This window comes from Lynx canadensis, chromosome C1 (assembly GCF_007474595.2).
Source record: "Lynx canadensis isolate LIC74 chromosome C1, mLynCan4.pri.v2, whole genome shotgun sequence".
Taxonomy (NCBI): Eukaryota; Metazoa; Chordata; class Mammalia; order Carnivora; family Felidae; genus Lynx; species Lynx canadensis.
The window spans coordinates 94,885,799-94,907,276 of record NC_044310.1 but is presented as its reverse complement, the minus strand read 5'-3'; the positions used below and the strand labels follow the sequence as shown (position 1 = coordinate 94,907,276).

At 45.1% G+C, this 21,478-nt stretch overlaps 1 protein-coding gene and 1 long non-coding RNA gene across 2 annotated transcripts in view; one reads left to right on the top strand and one right to left on the bottom strand.

The window, feature by feature from the left end:
- The window catches only part of RAP1A (RAP1A, member of RAS oncogene family), a 77,265-nt gene extending 74,915 nt beyond the window's left edge, over positions 1-2,350 (bottom strand). The window contains exon 1 of the mRNA XM_032594357.1: positions 2,235-2,350. The gene's annotated coding sequence lies outside the window, so the exon portion shown is untranslated. The remainder of the gene's footprint in view (positions 1-2,234) is intronic.
- Positions 2,351-2,459: 109 nt separating this feature from the next.
- On the top strand, positions 2,460-16,271 carry LOC115521289. The gene is made up of 6 exons (XR_003971016.1): positions 2,460-2,518; positions 12,828-12,910; positions 13,054-13,209; positions 14,579-14,644; positions 15,433-15,586; positions 16,185-16,271. It is a non-coding gene; the product is annotated as an uncharacterized LOC115521289 (long non-coding RNA).
- The last annotated feature ends 5,207 nt before the right edge of the window (positions 16,272-21,478 follow it).

Genomic DNA, 21,478 nt, shown 5'->3' with positions numbered 1-21,478 from the left:
AATGTTCACATGCTGATCATATTATTAAGCAGTTTATACAATAAAAATTACGTCAGTTGTGATTATGATTTTAGGCTGCCAAAAGTCTCTATAACAATCTTATTTCTTCGGAAGCCACTAGTGTATTGATTTAAAACTGAGTAGTACTAGTTATTAGTGACAACTTTTCCTCCTAAAATTGTAAGAACAATTACTCCAAAATCTTGTTCCTAAAGACCCAAAGTTTAGTCTATAAGTGTCAACACTGTCATTCTTGAGGCCACACAGAAAGTGAACAGTTTTAAACAGTTTTAATATGGAACTGAATAATACTCAGGATTCCAGTTTACTTTTGAGACAGGTATCTATGTTTGGCTTCAGAGTGTCCCTGAAACTGGTCTAGTACTTTTTTTTTTTTTCCTGGGGAAAGAGTCTATATATTTCATCATAATCTCAAAGGTGTCAGTGGCCTAGAAAAGGTTAAGAACTACTATTTTATATTGGAAGTAAAATGCAATATTCTAATATAAGCCGTCTCTCAAAAGGACAGAATACGGATAACACCTAGACACATCTTTGTAATCATTCAATTCATTCACAAACTACTGAGTGCCTCCCTTGTGCCAGGCACCGTGTGATCCTCAATACCTCGCACCTAATCGTATTTTGCAGTGCAGAATTCAAAATACCAAGGAGACAGGATTCAGTGAAACACCAGGCTAAAAAACAGCTTCAACCGATGCAAATATAATGTCAAAACAGAAAGTGTTATAAGAAATCCTAATAAAGACAGAAAGAAAGGGGCTCCGGGCCTGATTTAGTGATTATTATGTCAAAATACTGCAGATATCAATTACACGAAAAGAAAAGAAAAAGTACACGTACACATGCCCGCCCCCACACACTGACAGGAAACCAGAAGAAAAGTTTCCAAATCCTGTTTCCAGCAGCATCCCTTCTGAGACTGCCCTACAGCATGCTTCTGAAGGTAGGAGCCCCACCTTAAAACCAAGAGCTGATACCTTACTCATGACTGTGATGAAAACAGAAAGAATCATCATCCCACATCCAGGAAGCAGAAAACTGTGGCCACCTGTAAGGCCCTGGCCCCTTAACCTCCTACCCTGGTATTCCCTTGTTTCTTATACTCTCCTCCCTTCAAAGCAGTGACAAAACCATCTTCCCTCCCAAAAAGAAATACATAACTCAGTCATAGTTCTTTTTTCCAACAAGAGGTCAAAAGGTCCCCCAAACTCTCGGTGCTTCGCCCTGCGAGGAGATCCCAGTTCTCGGGCGCAAGAATCTTCCCCCTCACCTTCTCCCTTTAGCAGTAAATTACACAATTCGGCTCAAGACACTGTCCTTAACTTCCTGAGGGGGACAAGTGACACTCCTACCGGCCCCAGTCTGAAGGAAGACAAGAATCACACGGTGACCCCTTCCCTCACAAAATTCAGGGATGAAGCAGAGACCCAAGAAGGGCAACGCCGAAAAGGCGAACACATGGCAAAGCTACGGAAGACCTGGGGGAAAGAGGGCGGGAAAGGGGCAGGGAGGTGGAGTGGGGCGTAGAGATGTCAGCCCTCGGCACGGGTGGTGGGGGGCAGGGGGGAAGGAAGGAAAGGGAGACCCCGACCCTGCCAGAAGTGAACACAGGGAGGGCAACGCTCCCGCCTACTCTCAGCACCTCTCTAGCAGAGGAGGGAGGACAGAAAATTCACCTAACCCTCCAGCCCCCTCTTCGCGTGCCCCCCAAGGGGAGAGCTGGGTTGGAGGGAAGGTCTGACCCTAGTCTGGGGACATGCACGAAGAGGGAAAAGGTAGCGATGTCCAAGCTTCTGCATCTCTCGGGCAGTGAGTGGCGAGGGCACTGTGTCCGAGGAGATGGCGAGGGAAACGGGCTTGTGCCATGACACCTCGGGGAGTTGGAGGGTGGGGGACACAATGTCCTCTTTCTCTCCCACACCCGGCCCGGGCCCCTCCCGTCCGTCTCCCGCAGGCCCCGCCACAGTCGACCGGCTCGGTCCGCGGGCGTGGTTGGCTCTGGCCCCGGCGGCGGCGGCAGGGCCTCCCGGAGCCCCGGCCCCTCCCGCCGGCCAGGCCCCCGGGCCGCCGCCCCGGACACCGAGGGAACGCGGAGGAGGAAGGGGGAGCCAGGGGACTGACCGGCGACATGAGCCACCTCAGCCCAGACTCGGCCGACCCGCGCCCCCCGCTCCCTCTGGGGCCGGCTGGGCTCCCCGCCCCTCACTCACCCCCCCGGTCCGGCGCCTCCTCCACCTCCTCCTCCACCTCCTCCCTCTTCTCGGCCGTGGCTCCTGCTCCGGCTCTGCGCGGCGACGGCGGCAGCGGCGGCAGCGGCCTCGAGAGCGGCGGCGGCGGCGGCGGCGGCGGCGCCTCCAGAACGCGCACGCACGCAGCACGTTGGCCCCGCCCCCAGTTCCACCCCGCCCCTCCGAGTCGCCGTCAGCTAGACTTTGGCCCCGCCTTCCCCACGGCTTTCCGGAGTCCGCTTAAAGGAGCCGCGCAGAGGAGAGTGGTGAGAGCTGAGGATCATGGGGAGGAGCGAGGTGTTGGGGTATTGTGAAGAGCTGAGTAGGAGGTTGCGAAAGGCGGGAAACAAAACGAAGGAGGGTCCGACGATTCAGGAGGAATAGAATTTGGAAGGGAATGCAACCATTCAACAAGTACTAACTGAGCACCTAGTAAGTGCCAGGCAGTCTCTAGGTGCAAGGGATAATGCCCTAGGCAAGCAAAGGCCCTTGTGAAGCTTGATTCTACTGGGTTGGGAGAGTGGAGACAAACAACAAACTAAACAAAAATTTCAATCCGTATTATGTAGTGTGAAGACAAATAAAACCAGGAATGGAATGACTTTATTGCTGGCCAGATACTGCCCCACAGAGGAGACCTTCGAGCACCTATCATATACATAGGATATGAAGGAATGAGCCTAGCAAATGAGTGTGGAGGTGTGAGGGAAACAGCCTTTTCAGGCTGAAAAACAATCAGCCATAAACTCAGAGTTGGGAATACACCTGGTAGGTTACAGGAACAGCAAAAGGCCAGTGTGGCTGAATGGAACCAGCTGGCCAGAGAGTAGCAATAGTTAAGTTGAGAGAGGTATAGAAGGACCAGATCCTATGGAGCCTTGTGAGTTGTTATAAGAGCAAATGAAAACCATGGGAGGATGAGCAGAGGAATGACCACATCTGATTCACGTTTTAAAAAGTATTCTTGGGGCGCCTGGGTGGCTCGGTGGGTTAAGCGTCCGACTTTGGCTCAGGTCATGATCTCACGGTCGGTGAGTTCGAGCCCGTGTCGGGCTCTGTGCCGACAGCTCAGAGCCTGGAGCCTGTTTCAGATTCTGTGTCTCCCTCTCTCTCTGCCCCTCCCCTGTTCATGCTCTGTCTCTCTCTGTCTCAAAAATAAATAAACGTTAAAAAAAAATTAAAAAAAAAAAGTATTCTTCGGGCACCTGGGTGGCTCAGTTGGTTAAGCATCCCACTGTTGATCTTGGCTCAGCTCATGATCTCCCGGTTGTTAAGATCGAGCCCCAAGTTGGGCTCTTCACTGACAGCGTGGAGCCTACTTAGGATTCTCTCTTTCTCTGCCCTTCCCCCACTCACAAGGACTGGAGCTCTCTCTCAAATAAATAACCTTAAAAAATGTTTTTAAAGTTATTCTTGCTAATATGTGTAAAATACACAATAGGGAAGCACAAATGTCTGCAGGAAGACCCCTAAGGATGTTGGTGGTGGTAGGTAACTTGTATGGCAGCAGAGAAACGGTGAGAAGGCTTTTCAGATATATTTTGGAGTGGATTTGGCAGAGAGTGTGTGAAGGAACAAACATCATGGATGATTCCTAGGTTCAAGGCCTGAAGGATGGGTTAATGGTGGTGCCATTTAATAAGATGGGGAAGACTCAACAGGAGAAATTTGGGGATGGGGGAAATCAGGAATTCTATTTTGTACATGTTACATAAAGTGCTTGTTATGCACCCACATGGAATATTGAGTACAACAATTGGATATATATTTGGGATTCATCAGCATAGATGCTTTTTAAGCCTTAAGTCTACATAAAAGCACTTAGGGAGGGAGAGTACTGGAGGAGAGGACTAAGAGGAATCCAACACTTGGAGATTAAGTAGAAAAGGAGGAAGGGCTACCAGTCAGATCAGAGGAATACCAGGAAAGGGTGAGTGATGGAAGATAAGAGAATTGTTTCTGGAAGGTGAGAGTCATCACTCTTATCAAATACTGCTGAAATAAATAAGCTGAGGACAGAGTTTGAACACTGGATTTGGCCGGATGAGGGTTACTAATGTCCTTGATGAAAGCAGTTTCAATGGTTCACAGGGGAGAAAGTCTGATTAGGGTGTGTGAACAAGAGAATGAGAAGTGAGGAAGAGAGAGTGTGTATAGCAAGTCTAAACAGCTCTTGAAGAGCTTTGCTGTCAAGGGCAACTGAGAAAAGGGCAGTACCCCAGGGGTATTTGGGATCAAGGGAGAGTATTTTAAGATGGGAGGAACGATCCTTTAGAGAGATAAATATGATAGCACAGAAGATAGGAGACAAGTGGAGAAAGATTGTCCTCAAGAAGAGAAGCGATGATGTCCTAGTGAAGGGAATGGCCTCGGGTAGGAAGAAGGACTGTATGTTCACACACTATTTTTGGAGAGAAGGCAAAGTCTGTGGGTGCAAATGCAGGTAGGTTAAGTAGTCCATTTGGTGATGGCATGCTTGGGCCACTGCAGAGCAGAAGGGGACAGGTGGAAGCTAACACGCAGCCCCTGTACTGCCAACCAAGCAGCTATGAGGCCATACCAATCTGGAGGAAGCAGGGGTGGGGAGGGGCACCTCTTCTAATTACTCCAGCTGGAGGGGGTGGTGCCTTTTAGCAATTTGACCCACCCTCCTACACACACACACACACACACACACACACACACAGTGTGTGTATATTTTCCCAGTTTACATTGAGTACTGTATGTGCTAGCTACCTCACTGGATCTGATGAGATAGATCTGGGCTATATGCTTTCCTTTACTCTATGCAATAAAAACTGTGAATGGGGAGGGGCTATTGGCTATTTAAGGAGCTAAAAGAAGGTGAGCAAGAATTCTCTTGAAGCATTGAAGAGTTACTAGAGAAGTGTGGTATAGACAACACTGAGGAGGACCCTCTTGAGCTGGTGGTCCTATATTCAAAGCGAGACCATTAGGCAAAGTTGTATGGTTCTCTCCAGCCACATTCCATTGCTTGAAGGATTGAAGGAGAGTTGGATTTGACCAGGGCTGGGTTTGCTGATGAAAGTCAATGAGAAGGTGAGGGAGTATACATCAGGGAGTGGTTGTAGTGATAGCCCCTTGGAACCTACACTGGGAGGGAAGAGAGGCAAATAATAAAACAGTGGGGTCAAGGGTTGGGTGGTCCCTGTGACAAAGAAGAGTTCAAGAGGAAGCAGTGAAATAAGTGGGGAAAGGGGACTTTCCAAGGATCAAGCATGGGGAAGGGTGAGTGAGGGGGTTGGGAAAGAGGAAGTGAAGGTATCTATGAGAAAAAATGGGTTCAGGGAGGAGCCTTGGAACCGAAGAGCCAGCAAGGCCCTCGGGCTCTTGCCCTGTGGCAGCACACTTGAGCCATTGGTTGGGAGCAGGTTGAGGGAGCTGCACAAGCTGGGGAGAAACTGAGCACAGCAGGGAATAAGCCACCTGGATTCTGCCAGGTCCCTTTACAAGCCTTTGGGGAGCCGACTGGGTGCTTTGCTTTACTTGCCTTTTTTTTTTCACCGAGGACACCCACGCATTTGTGTAGACATTTTATTCTGCCTGGTGTTTGACAGAAACCAAGTGACATCTTTCCTCCTGATATCCCCTTTTCTGCTTATGACACTATCTTTTTCAGTTACTCAACTGCCAAGCCTCAGCTGCCTTTAATCTTCCCCTCTCTGTGTCCAGTTAGTCCCCAAAGTGTAGCAATCTGTGCCATCCGATAGAACATTATACCATGTTCTTTATCTACATAGTCTGGTACAGCAGCCAATGTGGCTATCGAGCACTTGAGATGTGGCTAACATGACTGAGGAATTGGATTTTAAATCTTATTTAACTTTAACGGATTTAAATTAGGCTTAACGAGGCACATATACCTGGGGGATACTGTATTGGACAGATGGGTAGAGGTCCTTCCTACACAATGTCTCTTCTTTTTATTTTTTTAAATTGTTTTTTAACATTTATTTATTTTTGAGAGAGAGAGAGCATGAGCGGTGGGGGTGGGGGAGGCACAGAGAGAAAGGACGACACAGAATCCGAAGCAGGCTCCAGGCTCTGAGCTGTCAGCACAGAGCCTGACGCAGGGCTCTAACTCACAAACTGTGGGATCATGACCTGAGCCCAAGTTGAGCGCTTAACTGACTGAGCCACCCAGGCGCCCCACAGTGTCTCTTCTGCTTCTCTCCACCTCTGCTGCCATGCCTGATTACCTCTAGTCCAGACTTTTCCTGTAGTCTCCTCTTTGGTCTCCTGCTTAGTTACTTCCCCTGCCATCTGTCATGTATTCTTGCCAGAGCCACCTCTCTAAACGGTGGCCACATTGTGACCCCACCCTATTTTTAAAATGATTGCTATTTCTCTGTCAATTTCAAACTGGCATTTGCCCCGTGATGTGCGTCCATCCCACTTTTCCAGCCTTCCCTTGCACGGCGCCCTTATTTAGAAAGAGCTGTTCCTCAAGCAAAATGGAACTACTGGGTGTAATTCCTACCAACTTTTTTTTTTTTAATTTTTTTTCAACGTTTTTTATTTATTTTTGGGACAGAGAGAGACAGAGCATGAACAGGGGAGGGGCAGAGAGAGAGGGAGACACAGAATCCGAAGCAGGCTCCAGGCTCCGAGCTATCAGCCCAGAGCCTGACGCGGGGCTCTAACTCACAGACCGCGAGATTGTGACCTGGCTGAAGTCGGACGCTTAACCGACTGCGCCACCCAGGCACTCCACCTACCAACTTTTTCCAGAGGAGCCAACCTGTTTGCTTAAACTGTCTCCACCTGGAATAGTGCCCCCCATTCCCTCTTCCAGCCCCACATCTGTTGAAATCCTGGGAGGCCTGTCTCAAATTGCAGCAGCTACCTGGAACCTTTTCTGATTTTTCCTCTCCTCTGAAATCCCACAGTTTCTGTGTTCACCACACCTGTGGCACCTGCAAGCTGCCTTGTCGTATGTATTGTGTTTTCATTTTATTCCCGTCACTACATTTCCCTCCTTGCCGATCACTGTGTTTTAATCATGTTTGTGTCCCCTTGTCAGTCTTGCACCTTATACGTATGAGGTAATCCTCAACTAGCCACTGCATTGAATTACACGCTTTCATGGAATGTGAAGCGAATTTATGCCTCTCCCTGACTGCGAGTACTATCACTAACCCCCAGAGAGAATGTTGTTATACCCTCGGAGAAACAAAACGGAAAAGAAGCAGAAGAAACCAAAAAAACCCACAATCATTCCATGGCACTTCTGTTACAATTGAGAATTTATCAGGTCAGAACGCCAGGTTTAGGGCAGAACTCTGGGAAATTAAGAAGAAATGAATGAAAGAAGAACAAGCAGGAAAAAACCTGAGAAACAGGTATTTGAAGTAGATCATAATCATGACACATCTGGTAGCCAGTTTCTAGAGCATTCTGGAAACAACGTGGAGGTAGATAAGTCTTTGTCCCAGGAGTTGGATGACTTGGGGCTGAGTGGTGAGGACAGTCTTACCTACAACCCCCTACCTTGACCGGCAAATGGACTCTTCTGTCTGCTGAACTTGACTGCCACAACATCTGTGTCTACGCTGTGCTGACAGGGTGTTGATTTGCCTTTCTGTTTTTCTAAGAAAAGATAATTTTCAGGAGACTATTCTTTTGATAGCTTTCATCATTGGGCTCAATGAACTGACCTTAAAATTAAAACAAAAGCAAACACATAACCATGACATTTCCTAACATGAGGTTCAAACTTTTTTTTTTTTTTAATTTTTTTTCAACGTTTTTTATTTATTTTTTTTGGGACAGAGAGAGACAGAGCATGAACGGGGGAGGGGCAGAGAGAGAGGGAGACACAGAATCGGAAACAGGCTCCAGGCTCTGAGCCATCAGCCCAGAGCCTGACGCGGGGCTCGAACTCACGGACCGCGAGATCGTGACCTGGCTGAAGTCGGACGCTTAACCGACTGTGCCACCCAGGCGCCCCGAGGTTCAAACTTTTGAAGAGAAGTGGACTGTGTTTGTTTTCATGCTACTGTTTGTGCTGAGAATTTCTTCCAAGTGCTTTCCAAACTTAGGGTGCTTTTACAACTCAGTTCTATTTTGTAATCCTAGGGAGCGTCGTCAGCATGCTTAGAACTGGCAGGGCCAGCATAGTTAGCAACTCCTAGGGTCAATTTATGGAAGACGTCTTTAAGAAGCATTCAGATTGTGATACAAATCAGTAAGAAGAGGCTTCCATCCAATATATGTTTAGAAAATGTATTTTTAGACCGGGATTCCTGGGAACCTGTAACCCAACAGAATTACATATGCTAAATCCTACAATACCTAATACGCTTTTCTTGTTGGTGCGGTGGTTTAAAGGATTTGAAAAGCAGGCATATTTTACACAAAAAAACATACCTCACACATATAGGACCTTACACACGTTTATTCAACAAGTTTTAACTGAGTGCTTGCTACTTTATGCTTGTTGCTACAGATATAAGTGACCGGGCATTGGTATACCATTTTACAGTTTTCAAAATGACTCCACAGTGCCTAACTTAATCCTACAAACAAATATCATTAAAGTAGGTTTAAGTCTCATTTTGCAGAGGGGAAAACTTGCTCAAAGGGATTCAATGAACTGCACAGAAGCCGAGCTATTAATTGGCAAGATCTCAAACTGGAACCCAGATCTTTGGGTGTCAAAACATTGGTTGAATTAGAATATAAGTTCCCTGAGGGCGCAGACTTGATCCTTTTTGTTCATTACTATATTCTCAGAGCCCAAAATGTACCAGGCATATTGTGGGTTCTCAATAAATGTGTGTGTGTGTGTGTGTGTGTGTGTGTGTGTGTGTGTGTTGTGGAGAGACGGCTGGGGAGAGAATATAAGCCAACCATCTAATTCATTAGCATATTTTAATATTTTAATTAATTACATGCTAAGCTGATATTTTCTATGTCAGTGCTATTCAAAGTATGGTTCAAAGACTGGTACTGGTCCATGAATTTTTTTATTGCCAGGTGCCTTAGCCCATTTGGGGCTGTTGCAACAAAATACCACAGACTGGATAGCTTATAAGCAACAAATTTATTTCTCAAGTTCTGGAGGCTGCAAGTCCGAGATCAAAGTGTCAGCAAGGTCACGTTCTGGTTAGAGCCTGCTTTCTGGTTTATAGTGGTGCCTTCTTGCTGTGTCCTCACCTGGTGGATGGGACTAGGGATCTCTCTGGAACCTTTTTTTACAAGGGCACTAGTACCATTCATGAAATTCCACTCTTATGACCTAAGCACCTTCCAAGTCCCCACCTCCTAACACCATCATCTTTGGGGGTTAGGATTTCAACATATAGATTGGGGGGTGGATACAAGCATTCAGATCTTAGCACCAGTTGGCCTTAATGACAGAAAACGAGAGTGAGCATTTAGAATCCTTTGTGGCAACTTGACATCGCTGTGACATACAAGAAGCAATCAGTAGGCTTGTCCAGTTGAGCAGGGCAGAAACCAGTTCAGGTATTGCCCGACTGCCTTGTGTGGTGAGTCACGTGGTATGAGCTGGATACTAGTTATAAAGCATCCAACTTTTTTTTTTTAACCTTTTGACCCTCTTCACCCATTTTTCCTCCCCTCCCACCCTCTGGCAATCACCAATTTGTTCTCTGTTTCTATGAGCTTAGAGTTTATTTTGGTTTGGTTTTGGTTTTTAGATTCCAAATATAAGAGACATTTTATGATATTTGTGTTTCTCTGTCTGACTTATTTTACATGTATATGTGTGTGTATATATCTCTATCTATTTCTTCATCCATTCATCCATCCACGGACATGTAAGTTGTTTCCATATTTGGCTGTGATAAATAGTGCTGCAATGAACGTGGGGGTGCAGGTATCCTTTTGAGTTAGGTTCTCGTTGTCTTTGGATAAATACCCGGAATTGGAATTACTGGATCATATGTCGTTCCGTTTTTCATTTTTTGAGGAACCTTCATACAGTTTCCCATAGTGGTTGCACCAATTTACATTCTCACCAACAGTGCACAAGATTCCCTTTTCTCCATATCCTCCGCAACACCTGTTGTTTGTTGTTGTTGTTATGCTAGCTATTCTGACAGGTGTGAGGTAGTATCTCATTGTGGTTCTGATCTGCATTTCCCTGATGATGAGTGATGTGGAGCATTTTTTCATGTACTTGTTGGCCAGCTGCATGCCTTCTTTGGATCTTCTGTCCATTTTGGGGGGGTTGTTTGGTTTGTTTATTTGCTTGGTTTTTTTTTCTTTTTTTTTTTTGGCTATTGAATTATTTGAGTTCTTTATACACTTTTGATAATAACCTCTTTCAGATATAGGACTTGCAAATCTTTTCTCCCAGTAAGTAGGTTGCCTTCTTATTTTGTTGATGGTTTCCTTTTCTGTGCAGAGTTGTTTTAGTTTGATGTAGTCCCACTTGTTTATTTTTGCTTTTGTTGCTCTTATTTTTGGTGTCAGATTTTAGAAAATTATTGCCACTCTATGTTTTTCCCTAATGGGGGGGGGAATTGTAAATGGGATTGTTTTCTTAATTTCTCTTTCTTAGAGTTTATTGTTAGTGTGGAAATTTTGGTGCATGTGCATCAATTTTGTATCCTGCGGTATTGTCTAGTTCATTTAATACTTTTTCAATAGAGTCTTTAGGGTTTTTTTTTTAATTTTTTTTCAACGTTTATTTATTTTTGGGACAGAGAGAGACAGAGCATGAACGGGCGAGGGGCAGAGAGAGAGGGAGACACAGAATCGGAAACAGGCTCCAGGCTCTGAGCCATCAGCCTAGAGCCCGACGCGGGGCTCGAACTCACGGACCGTGAGATCGTGACCTGGCTGAAGTCGGACGCTTAACCGACTGCGCCACCCAGGCGCCCCTAGGGTTTTTTTTTATATAATATCATGTCATCTGCAAATAGTGACTGTTTTACTTCTTCCTTTTTAGTTTGGATGCGTTTTCTTTCTTTCTTTCTTATGCCTAATCTTCGAGGAAAAGCTTTCAGATTTTTACTATTGAGTATGATATTAGCTTTGGGGTTGTCCTATGTAGGCTTTATGTTAAGGTCTGTTCCCTCTGTTCTCTCTATACCCTCTTTGTTTTTCTCATAAATGGATGTCGAATACTGTCAAAGGCTTTTTCTGCATCTGTTGAGATGATCATATGATTTTTATTCTTCATTTTGTTCATGTGGTGTATGACATTAACTGATTTGCAGATGTTGAACCATCCTTGCATCCCTGGAATAAATCCCACTTGATTATGGTGTATGATCCTTTTAATATATTGTTGAATTCAGTTTGCGTATATTTTGTTAAGGATTTTTACCGTATCCATCCGGGATATTGGACTGTAATTTTTTTTTCCTGTGGCATCCTTGTCTGGTCTTGGTATCAGGGTAATGCCAGCCTTGGAAAATGAGTTTGGAAGTATTCCCCTCTTCTATTTTTTTTTGGAAGAGTTTAAGAAGGATTGGTATTCTTCTTTGAATGTTTGGTAGAATTCACCAGTGAAGCCATCTGGTACTGGACTTTTGTCCATTGGGAGGTTTTTGATTACCGATTCAACCTGCTTACTGGTAATTGGTCTGTTCAGATTTCCTATTTCTTCATAAGTTAGTCTTAGTAGATTGCATGTTTCTAGGGATTTAATCATCTATTTAATCCTAACCAGTTTGGCTATTTGTCACCCACCTTCTTCTCCTCGCGGATATCCTTTACTTTTTTGGAAAGAGAACACTTCATGCCTTTGGAATAAAAGAGTTAACAACAGATTTGAAATAACAAAACAAAACACACAAAACTGCTTTTCACCACAGAAGCTGTATCTCCTGATCTTATGCTGTGGAGGCATCATTGCTCAGGAATTAAATATATGGTTTCTGGAGTGAGACTTCTTGTGTTTAAACACAGGTTCTGCCACTTACCGACTGTGCAAACTTGGGCAAGTTGCTAAACCTCTGGCAGCCTCAGTGTTCTTATCTGTGGTATAATAAAAGTACAGAATTTCACAGGGTTTTGGTAAAAATTATGTGGTCAGACATGTACAGTGGTTTTCACAGAGCCTGTCACATAGTGACAAAATGCTGCTTTATGTTATAAGAAATATTATCTATCATTTCATCCTGGGCTCATAAAAATTCATGCTGCTTGAAAGATTTAAAAAATATTGACTATGAAGGTGATTCTGTAACTATCCAGGCTTGTAAATAGATGGTCGCTTTTCAATTATTCACATTATTAAAAGATAATGAACATCAGCTAATTCCAAGGTCCTTTATATTTGCTTTTTAGTACATTGGGGGACATTTGTCTTTTTAAAAAAATTTTTAAAGTTTATTTATTTTGAGAGAGACAGAGACAGCAAGCGTGGAGGAGGGGCAGAGAGAGAAAGGGAGACAGAATCCCAAGCAGGCTTTGCACTGTCAGTGCAGAGCCTGACGCGGGGCTCAAACTCACGAAACCACGAGATCATGACCTGAGCTGAAACCAAGAGTCAGATGCTTAACCAACTGAGCCACCCAGGTGCCATGGGACACTTGTCTTCTACGTGGCCATTCGATGCAATTTCTATTTCTGCAGCACAGGTTGCTCGGGCGGTAAAAGAAGGCAGGTGCGTGTCCTGAAATGCATGAAGTACATCCTAGTGGAGAGTGCACACACAGGTAAGCAAGAGCTGTTTGCTCGGTGATGTGTGTATTGCCTACTTATATGTTTTATGCCACAGACTTTATCTGCAGGGTCCCTTCCTGCTAAGTTGTAGCCAGCTCATTCTTTTCCATTTCCTTCTGGGAACACCGTCATCTAGAAGGAAGCAGCTACTCAGCCATGCGGCACTGTAACTCCTAGGAAGAATCAAGGATTTCTGCAGCAAGGAAATTGGATACGGATGAGCACCAGGGAGGACACTGCTGGCCACTGAAGGGAAAGCCCAATGTAGGCAGGAGGCCAGAATGCGCCAACGGTAAGCCAAGTTTTTTCTTATCAGAAGAGAAAAGCTTGCACTTAACTGCGCTATCAAGGAAAAGACGGTCCCCAGCCTTCAGTTTATTGGAGGGAAAAGGAATCCAGGAGGGCTTGCCCTAGCTTTGTGGATAGGAGTTAACATTATTTATTCTGTAATAAAACTCAAGCACAAGTAAGCCACTGAATGAGGCAACCTGAATATATACAGAATTTATAGAAAGCAGGATAGTGTGGTTAGGTTTGCTAGATTTAGCGAGTGAAAAGACAAGATGTCCGGTTAAATTTGAATTTCATGTAAACAAACATGTTTTTAGTATAACTATGTTCCATGCAATATTTGGGGTTTGTTTATCTGAAATTCAGGACATTCTGTATTTTATCTTGCAACTCAAAGTGTGATTAAACATGTAGGCTGTGGAACCATACTGTGTAAGTTCAAAATCTGGTCCTGCCGCTCATCCGCTATGTGACCTTGGTCATGTTACTTAACCTCTCTGAGCCTCAGTTTCTCTGTGTATAAAACGAAAACAGCATTTACCTCATTGAACTGTTGTGAAGATTAAATAATACATAAAAATTCATAATGGTAACTGACACATAGTGAATGCTGATAAAAATACTAGCTACTTTTGTAGGAAGCATAAGTGGTTATTTACCACCTCCAAATGTTTTCTTCAGTTGACATTATGATTCCAAGTACCTTTTACAAAAAAACCTAGGTGGAGACGGTTTTTTCTCCTATTTTCATGTTACTTTCAATTTTGTTTACAGCCAATGAAATTAGCATAACTTTTAGGACCGCTATCTATCGCATAAAGGAGCACACAACCAGCATCTTATCATCAGGCTTCCTGTTTTTCCCTGGTGGCCTAACACATCAGCCCAATCTTAAAGATGTCCTAAAGGCCAAATATCCTCTGAGAAATGTGTTGAAACTTTCGTAAAGTACTACTTGAGTATTTACTAGGTGAAACTCAGGAGCCAATGCATCTCTAGTATGGGGTTTTGTCAGAAAGGTATTTGCTGTAAGGGGATTTCTGTGCTCTGTAGGTTGCTTAAGAGCAACCACTTCGTATGGAGTTACGGTTCTTGCATATAACAGGATTCTGTTAGTACAAAGTTGAGAATCAGACAAGCAGAAATATTACTACAATAGTAGACCTAGTATCCAAAAATCTGGTTCTACCACTCAACACGAGTCGCCTGGTACTTTTGAACATTTGCTTCCTCATTTATAAAATGAAAACATCAATACACCTTAAAAGGCAAGAATCAAGTTAAATGAGATAACGTAATGGACAATACGGTACTAGGAATAACAGAAGTGCTCCGTAAGTATTCTTAACATGAATCTGCTTATTCATTAGAAGGAAGACTGAACACCAGAAGACAGAAAGTTCAGAACACTGAACACAGAAAGACTGAAGCCTGGGGTTTGTGCTACTTTATATGGCTGAGCTAAAACAGTAACTCCTTGCTTTGTCCATGTCTGCTTCTGGATGAGAACCAATAATTTCTAAACAATGATACAACCTAAGGGGAATTCAAGCAAGGACTGCATCTTTCCCATTGACAGTAACTCTGTGTGTGTGTATGTGTGTGTGTGTGTGTGTTGGAGGCAGGCAGTGGTGAGACAGGGAAAGGTCAGGGAAGGAGTTGGAAATTTCTTTTTCATTTAATAACTAGGTTGAGCCAGATACTGATGTTTGTGTGTGAAAAATATTAGTTTGAGGCCAGAAAGCAGAAAACACACTTCCAGTAAATTTACAATATTAATTTTGAGTTTCAGAAGCAAATCCCAAATGCAAACCAGATTCAGAAATTATGACCTCAGCTTTTCCAGAGTGTGTACTGATTAGGCTTTTGCAGATTAACCAGAGGTAGAAGGTCTTAGGGGAAAAACCTAGGAGAGAAAAATAGAATTCATGAGAACATCCAAACTCAGAGAGTGAAATTTCCTGTCTTTGCGTTTGCTGCTGACTGAAGGAGTATGGGCTTTTCTAAGGAGGAGAGAGGGGTGAACTTAGGGTTTTGTTAAGGGGATTACCAAGGGAGGTAGTTGTTTGTGGACTGGAAGGTGGTAAGGAGTCCATGGCTTTGCAGGGCAATACATGATGGCAAAGTAGGGCAACGATGCTGGAAGTTGTAGAATGAGTTAGATGACTACTTTGAAAGTCAGTTCATAAACATTTATATATTAAGTATCAACTATGTTATTAAGCTTTCAGGGGATACAATGACACATAAAGCACAGACGGTGAGACCTGAGAGGAAGAAGATAAAAGGAAGGCTGTGGAACCAGTGTGTTAAGAAATCTCATAGCTGACAATTTGCTAGCAAAGAACAGGATGCCTACAAAATTCGTTAAGTGTCAGGTATGCTGGGGACGTGGCTGACGGCCTTGCCTGAGCTTTGAACTTGGCAAAGGGTAGAGGGGAAGCATTTCTCGAGGCCTTCCCTTGCCTCCTGTAGAACAGAGGTGCTCGGTGTAAAGGAAGAAAAGCCAGAGCATGTGCATCTCTGGACAGGGGTCTGAAACGAATCATAATCTTCCTGGGGGAGAGGGGGAGTGGGGGAGGGGAGTTGTAGGGTCTCACCGCCCCTCTCTTCATCCCCTGAGCTGTCATTGCCAAAATGAACAGATTATCACAATTTCAGCCCATGCAGCCATCTCGCTAATGTTCATTTGCTGATTTTAATGAGTTCCAGAACCAATTTGTGATCTTATAATCAGCTCAGGTTCACCGCTGAAAGAAAGTGCTGTAAGTCTTGTTAGAGAAGTCAGCGCTGCAGAATGCAGATACATTGATATGAAAATGAATTCAAATGAATTCTTCGGGGCATTGTAAGGCTTCCAAGTTCCCCGATACCATTCAGCACAAAAATGTTAGGTGTTGGATGTCCTGATGAGCCGGCTGGGGTACAATACCTGTCTTTGCAAACTACATTCATCTCCTTTTGTTCTCTCTTCAGATTTCACAGCTTCCTCTGCTCTGCCTAAAAAGGAAAACTCACATCTTCAAGCTGTTACAATAAAACTATTGGCAGTATGTAAAGTGAGAACAGAGCCTTGCCTTAATTTATTGCACCATGTAGATTTATTACACATCAGGGTAATAATAACAACACCATGACTCGCCGCCTGATAATCTCCTGTGCTCCAGTAGGAGTGCGGGGGAGGGAGCCCGCGGGCCCTGTAGACTCCCTGTATGGTGCTAAGCGATCTGGGCACGCTCCTGGCCCAGTGCCACCAGATGATGTGGTACTACTGGACCGCGTGGCGTCAAGATGTGTTGCAGAGCTGGTGAGGAGATGTAGCCTTTAGACAGAAAACACTGAAGGCCATTGGCCAGGCCTATAAGTAGAGTGTGTCCCCAGTTGCTCACTGCCAGGGGAGTAGGCATCCCAGCTACCTTCTTATCAGAGGCTCCTCTACCTGAAACCTGATGAGATCACAGGTTAAGAACCTCCACGGGGCATTTCACCTGCCTTTAGAGGGCACCACACTTAGAATCTGGGACCTTCCAAGTTAAATATGTTCAGTGTCTGAGGGACAAGTTGACCAAATTCAGGGTTAAAGACAATCACGCCTCAGGCCATGGGTCTCTCCTTCAGAGTGCTGGCCTCACTTCTGGGCTGCTGCTCTTGTCTTTTCATGACATCTGAGTCCTGGGGGTGCCCAATCCGTCTTGACTGCTTCCAGGGAAACTGCTCCCAGGCACTCAGGCACTCAGCCTGCCCACGGTGACAGTGACATCCTCACAGAGGACAGCGTTCATCAGAGGTGCCCCCCTGCTGCTCTGCTTGCTCTGGAAGCCTCTCATTAGGGTTTCTAATTTTTAAGATAATGGGAACTTAATGGGGATTATTTTGATTTTCTCTCGCCAGCCAATGTTTTAGCCCTGCTGCCCCCAGCTGCACTGCCTGAACAAATTGCATTCTGAGCAAGCAAAAGCTGTGGCCCAGGAGACTGCTGACATGACCTCAGAAACACACAGTCCAATCCTACTGCCTGATTTTCTTTGCTCTTGTACTGAGACCTTTGCCTGTAACAGTATTTGGGTTTCTGGCCATCTTGGTGGCCACTTTGGACCTGCCTTCCCTCTCCCCACCGCCCCCCACTGGATTTTAGAGGGAAACATCTTTAAAACACAATGAACGAATCAATTAATTAATTCTCAGCATTGGTGAGGCTCGGGCTCCTATTCCTCTTCTCCTCCTCCTTCCATGTTTTGTAAAAATTGAGAATTTGATCGACCCATAATCTGTTACCTGGCTATACTCTGAGACAGAGAGTTGCCCTCTGAGACAGACAGTTCCAAGACTGAAAGGATGGAGAATCATGTATGATTAACCCTCAGAATAATCAATGACCTCAATAATTATATTTTGAAGCCATTAGGTCCTGGGGATCCAAAAACATTGTCCCTATCCTCTCTCAAAGCTTTGGTTTTCTTCTCAATAAACAAACTTAAGTGTGTTTGTTTTTGCATTGGTAAGTGGTGGCCATTTGGGGTAAACGGACCCTTGGGGATGTTTATCCTGCCCAAATGATGGCAAAAATACAAAGATGTGCAAGCCACCATCCTTAGTAGGCCAACTGTGCCCAACACTTCACTGGATAGGCTTATTTTGGGTGTCCCCTTCCTCTGTTAGCTGTTAGCTATGAGGACCACTCAGCAAATCTTGAGTCTTGGAAATCACTCCACTCCCATGTTTGCTGATTTCTGGCAGGTAAGAAACCACGTCAGATGTCCGTCTGAGGTTTAATGGAGTATTATCGCTACTAACTCGAACCTCTGTCAGTAGGTCTTTGTCTCACAACTAACCCCAAGGTAGCCTAACAGCATGAAAACCAGAGTCAGAGAGGTCGATGAGTCAGAAAATGACCCTAGGTCTGTTCAGAGAGATGACAGGCCTGGATATTTCAAAGCACATTGCTGACCACTTTTGATAAAGGGCCCAAGATCGTTTTAACTACACTTGATTTAGGGATAAGTTTATATAAGACAGGGACTTCACTGCTCAACCATTTTGTGGAATGGTTGTCAATGGCTTGGCCCAAAAGGAGGAAGAAGGAAAAGGGCCAGAGGCAGCAAGTGTCAGTGCAAGATGGGAAGTAGGTAGGAACTGTAGCATTGTAAACACATCCAGAAATCAAAATTATGTCAGGAGTGGGGACCCATTTGTATTTGTTTTGATGATTTTGCTTTCATTTGATTTTCATTTTAAACCTTGGCCACTCTGGCCACTGGGAATTGATTTCGAGAAGCACCAGCATGGAGCGGGGACCTCCAAGAAGAATCTGGATTCAAGCCCGGTGCCAAGGGAGAACATGGACAAGAGCATGAGGCAGAGACTTTAGGCCCACGGGAAGCAGCCTCCCGGCTTCAAAGGATGTCTGTGTCACTGACAGCAGCGAGGAGTGCAGACGGTGTGCAGGAATTGGGCTCGACAGCCCCTGATACCGACTGATAGGCAGTTTCACTGTGGGGCACCAGGCGCAGGTTCCTCTGCTGTCTTCATCAGTCTGTAGGTGCTGACTTTGCTGATGGTCTGCACCACAGCCACCGGGCCTCTTCCCACTTCCTCCTTTTCACACGGCTCTTGTGAGCAGAGCAGCCGAGGCCTACTCTCTAGCCTGCTTTGCCCTCTCTTACTTACATCAGAGGTTTGGGACGGCCGATTACAAACGATCGTTGCAATCTTTTCCTTTGTGCTCTTGAAGTTTGAGTAGAGAGGCAAGGAAGAAGTGGCCCAGGAGCAAATAAACATCTGCATTTCCAAAATGAGCGTGAAATGAAGCTCGTCTGAAAAAAGCAAAGACAGCTTTTGGAGCAAAAGCTGAACGGGAGCAAAAGCTGAATAGAGTCTCAACCATGAAATGTTTACTCGTTTTGTTAAAAAGAGAAGGAAAGAAAAGAAAGAGACGCTAAGGGGTGTCTGGGGGGCTTAGATAAACATCTGAGTGTTTATCTCAGCTCAGGTCTTGATCTCAGGGTCATGAGTTGAAGCCCTGTGTTGGGCCCTGGGCATGAAGCCTACTTAAAAAAGAAAAGGAGGGGCGCCTGGGTGACTCAGTTGCTTAAGAGTCCGACTTCAGTTCAGGTCATGATCTTGTGGTTCACAAGTTCGAGTCCCACATTGGACTCTGTGCTGACAGCCTAGAGCCTAGTTCAGATTCTGTGTCTCCCTCTCTCTCTGCCCCTCCCCCACTTGTGCTCTGTCTCTCACTGTCTCTCAAAAATAAATAAACAGTAAAAAAAATATTTTTTAAAGGAAAGGAAAAGGAAAGAGGGAGGGAGGAAGGAAGGAAGAGAGGCAGGGAGGAAGGAGCCAGGTACTCTCTCTTTAGCAGGCATGGTATGAAGAAGAATTGAAAAGATGTTCACTATTTTTTAAATTTCAGTCCTGAACCAGTCACCTGGGAGGAGCTGGTTTGGTGTTCCAACACAACCGTTCGCGCCTCGGACTTGGAAGGAGTGAGGTTGAAGTATCTCACAAAGGAAAAAATTAATAATTAAAACAATTGTTATCTAAAATGTTCTACCTTAACAAAAATTAGAGTTCCATTGACAAGCTAAAGGAACCGTCTGTCAAATCTTCACTACAGCCTAGCTAACACCCTACTGCTTGCCTCCGCCCCACAAGGTAATTTTGGCACCTTTTATCTCTAAATACATGGTAAATACTCATTAATCTCCACAGCAGTCTGAAGTTGGTCAAGTTCTTCAAACTTCGAGTGATGACAGGTGGGGTAGTAGGTAGCAATTTGCCTTGGCTGTCATTACCCTTCCCACACATGCTGGGAAACAGGCACGGAAGGCTTCGAGGTTCTGGACCAAATCAGAGGTATTCCAGGAACCCAGCACTGGGTCCCCGTGTCATCTCTGGGAAGTGGCTTCTGGACTCAGCAGCTGTACTTCTCCATGTCAGCTCGTGTATGTGTCAGCAGCAAAGAAGACTGCCATCCCAGAGGCCCCAGGTCCTTGGCCTCTGCTCCGCCTCAGAAAAGTTCTCTGGCAGTTGAAGAAAATGGAGCAGGTGCGACCGTAGGGGTGAAGCATGGGTGAGTTTGGCAGTTGGGTGCTTGAGTGGATCTGAGCTCTGTGATAGTGAATTAATATAGCTCGAGGGGACTGGTGGCAGACTCATCTTTGCCCTTCACACTCTAGTAATAAGCTAGCAGGACTTGTATGACCTCCTCCCTTGCTGATGCAGCATCACAGTGCCGTGGCCGGGCCTGACCCCTGGCCTCCCTTGTCCCGCCCCCTTGGATGTTGCACATATCCTGCAAACTTTCGGAGGGGCCATATGGGGGTCAATTTTCTTTTTCTTTTTCTTTTTTAATTTTTAATGTTTATTTATTATTTTTGAGAGACAGAGTGTGAGCGGGGTAGGGGCAGAGAGAGAGGGAGAGACAGAATCTGAAGCAGGCTCCGGGCTCTGAGCACAGAGCCTGATGTGGGACTTGAACCCCCGAACTGTGAGATCATGACCTGGGTTGAAGTCGGACGCTTAACCGACTGAGCCACCCAGGCGCCCCTGGGGTCAATTTTCTTGAGACCTGATTTGTTTCCACCTTCGATAGAGATCAACAGGACACTTTTTCCTAGGTTGCTCAAGAGGTCTTAGAGCAGGTAGATAAATTCAGGATCGGCTGAACTTCGATCATTTTTGTTAAGGGCTGGAAGAGACAGAGGACAGTTTTCACCAGGTAGAAAAGATTAGAACAATGGGTGCATGTTTTCCTCCCATCTTCACGATCTCTCGCCTCTGATAAGTGGGAGAAAAATAAACTGCCGCATTATTTGATGACTGCTCCCTCCCCAGCAGGAAACAGGGCGAGAGGAAGTGGGAACTGACGCTTACTGAGTGCCAACTCTAGGCTGGTCACGTTATATAAAGAATCTAATTCTCCCTCACGATACCCTACTTTGTAGGTATTATTATCCCCCTTCTGAAAGACAACTCTCTTGGGCTCTTGTAGTTAGGAAGCCATGAGGCCAGAATTGAAAACCCAGGGCTTCCTGACTCCACATTCCCTCGGTGGGTATTGTGTCGCTGATGTGCCCGTTTTGAACGAAGACTGACCTGATCCTGAACTCAGCCTTCAACAGGAAAAGGACAGTAGCCTGGTACTGTCTTCTTACACAACATGGTTATCAGAATGTCCAATGACAGGAAGGGTCAGGATGTCAAACTCATTTTGAAACCCTCTTTGACTGAAGGCCACACCAGGGTGTGGAGTACAGGTCCCTGTGAAG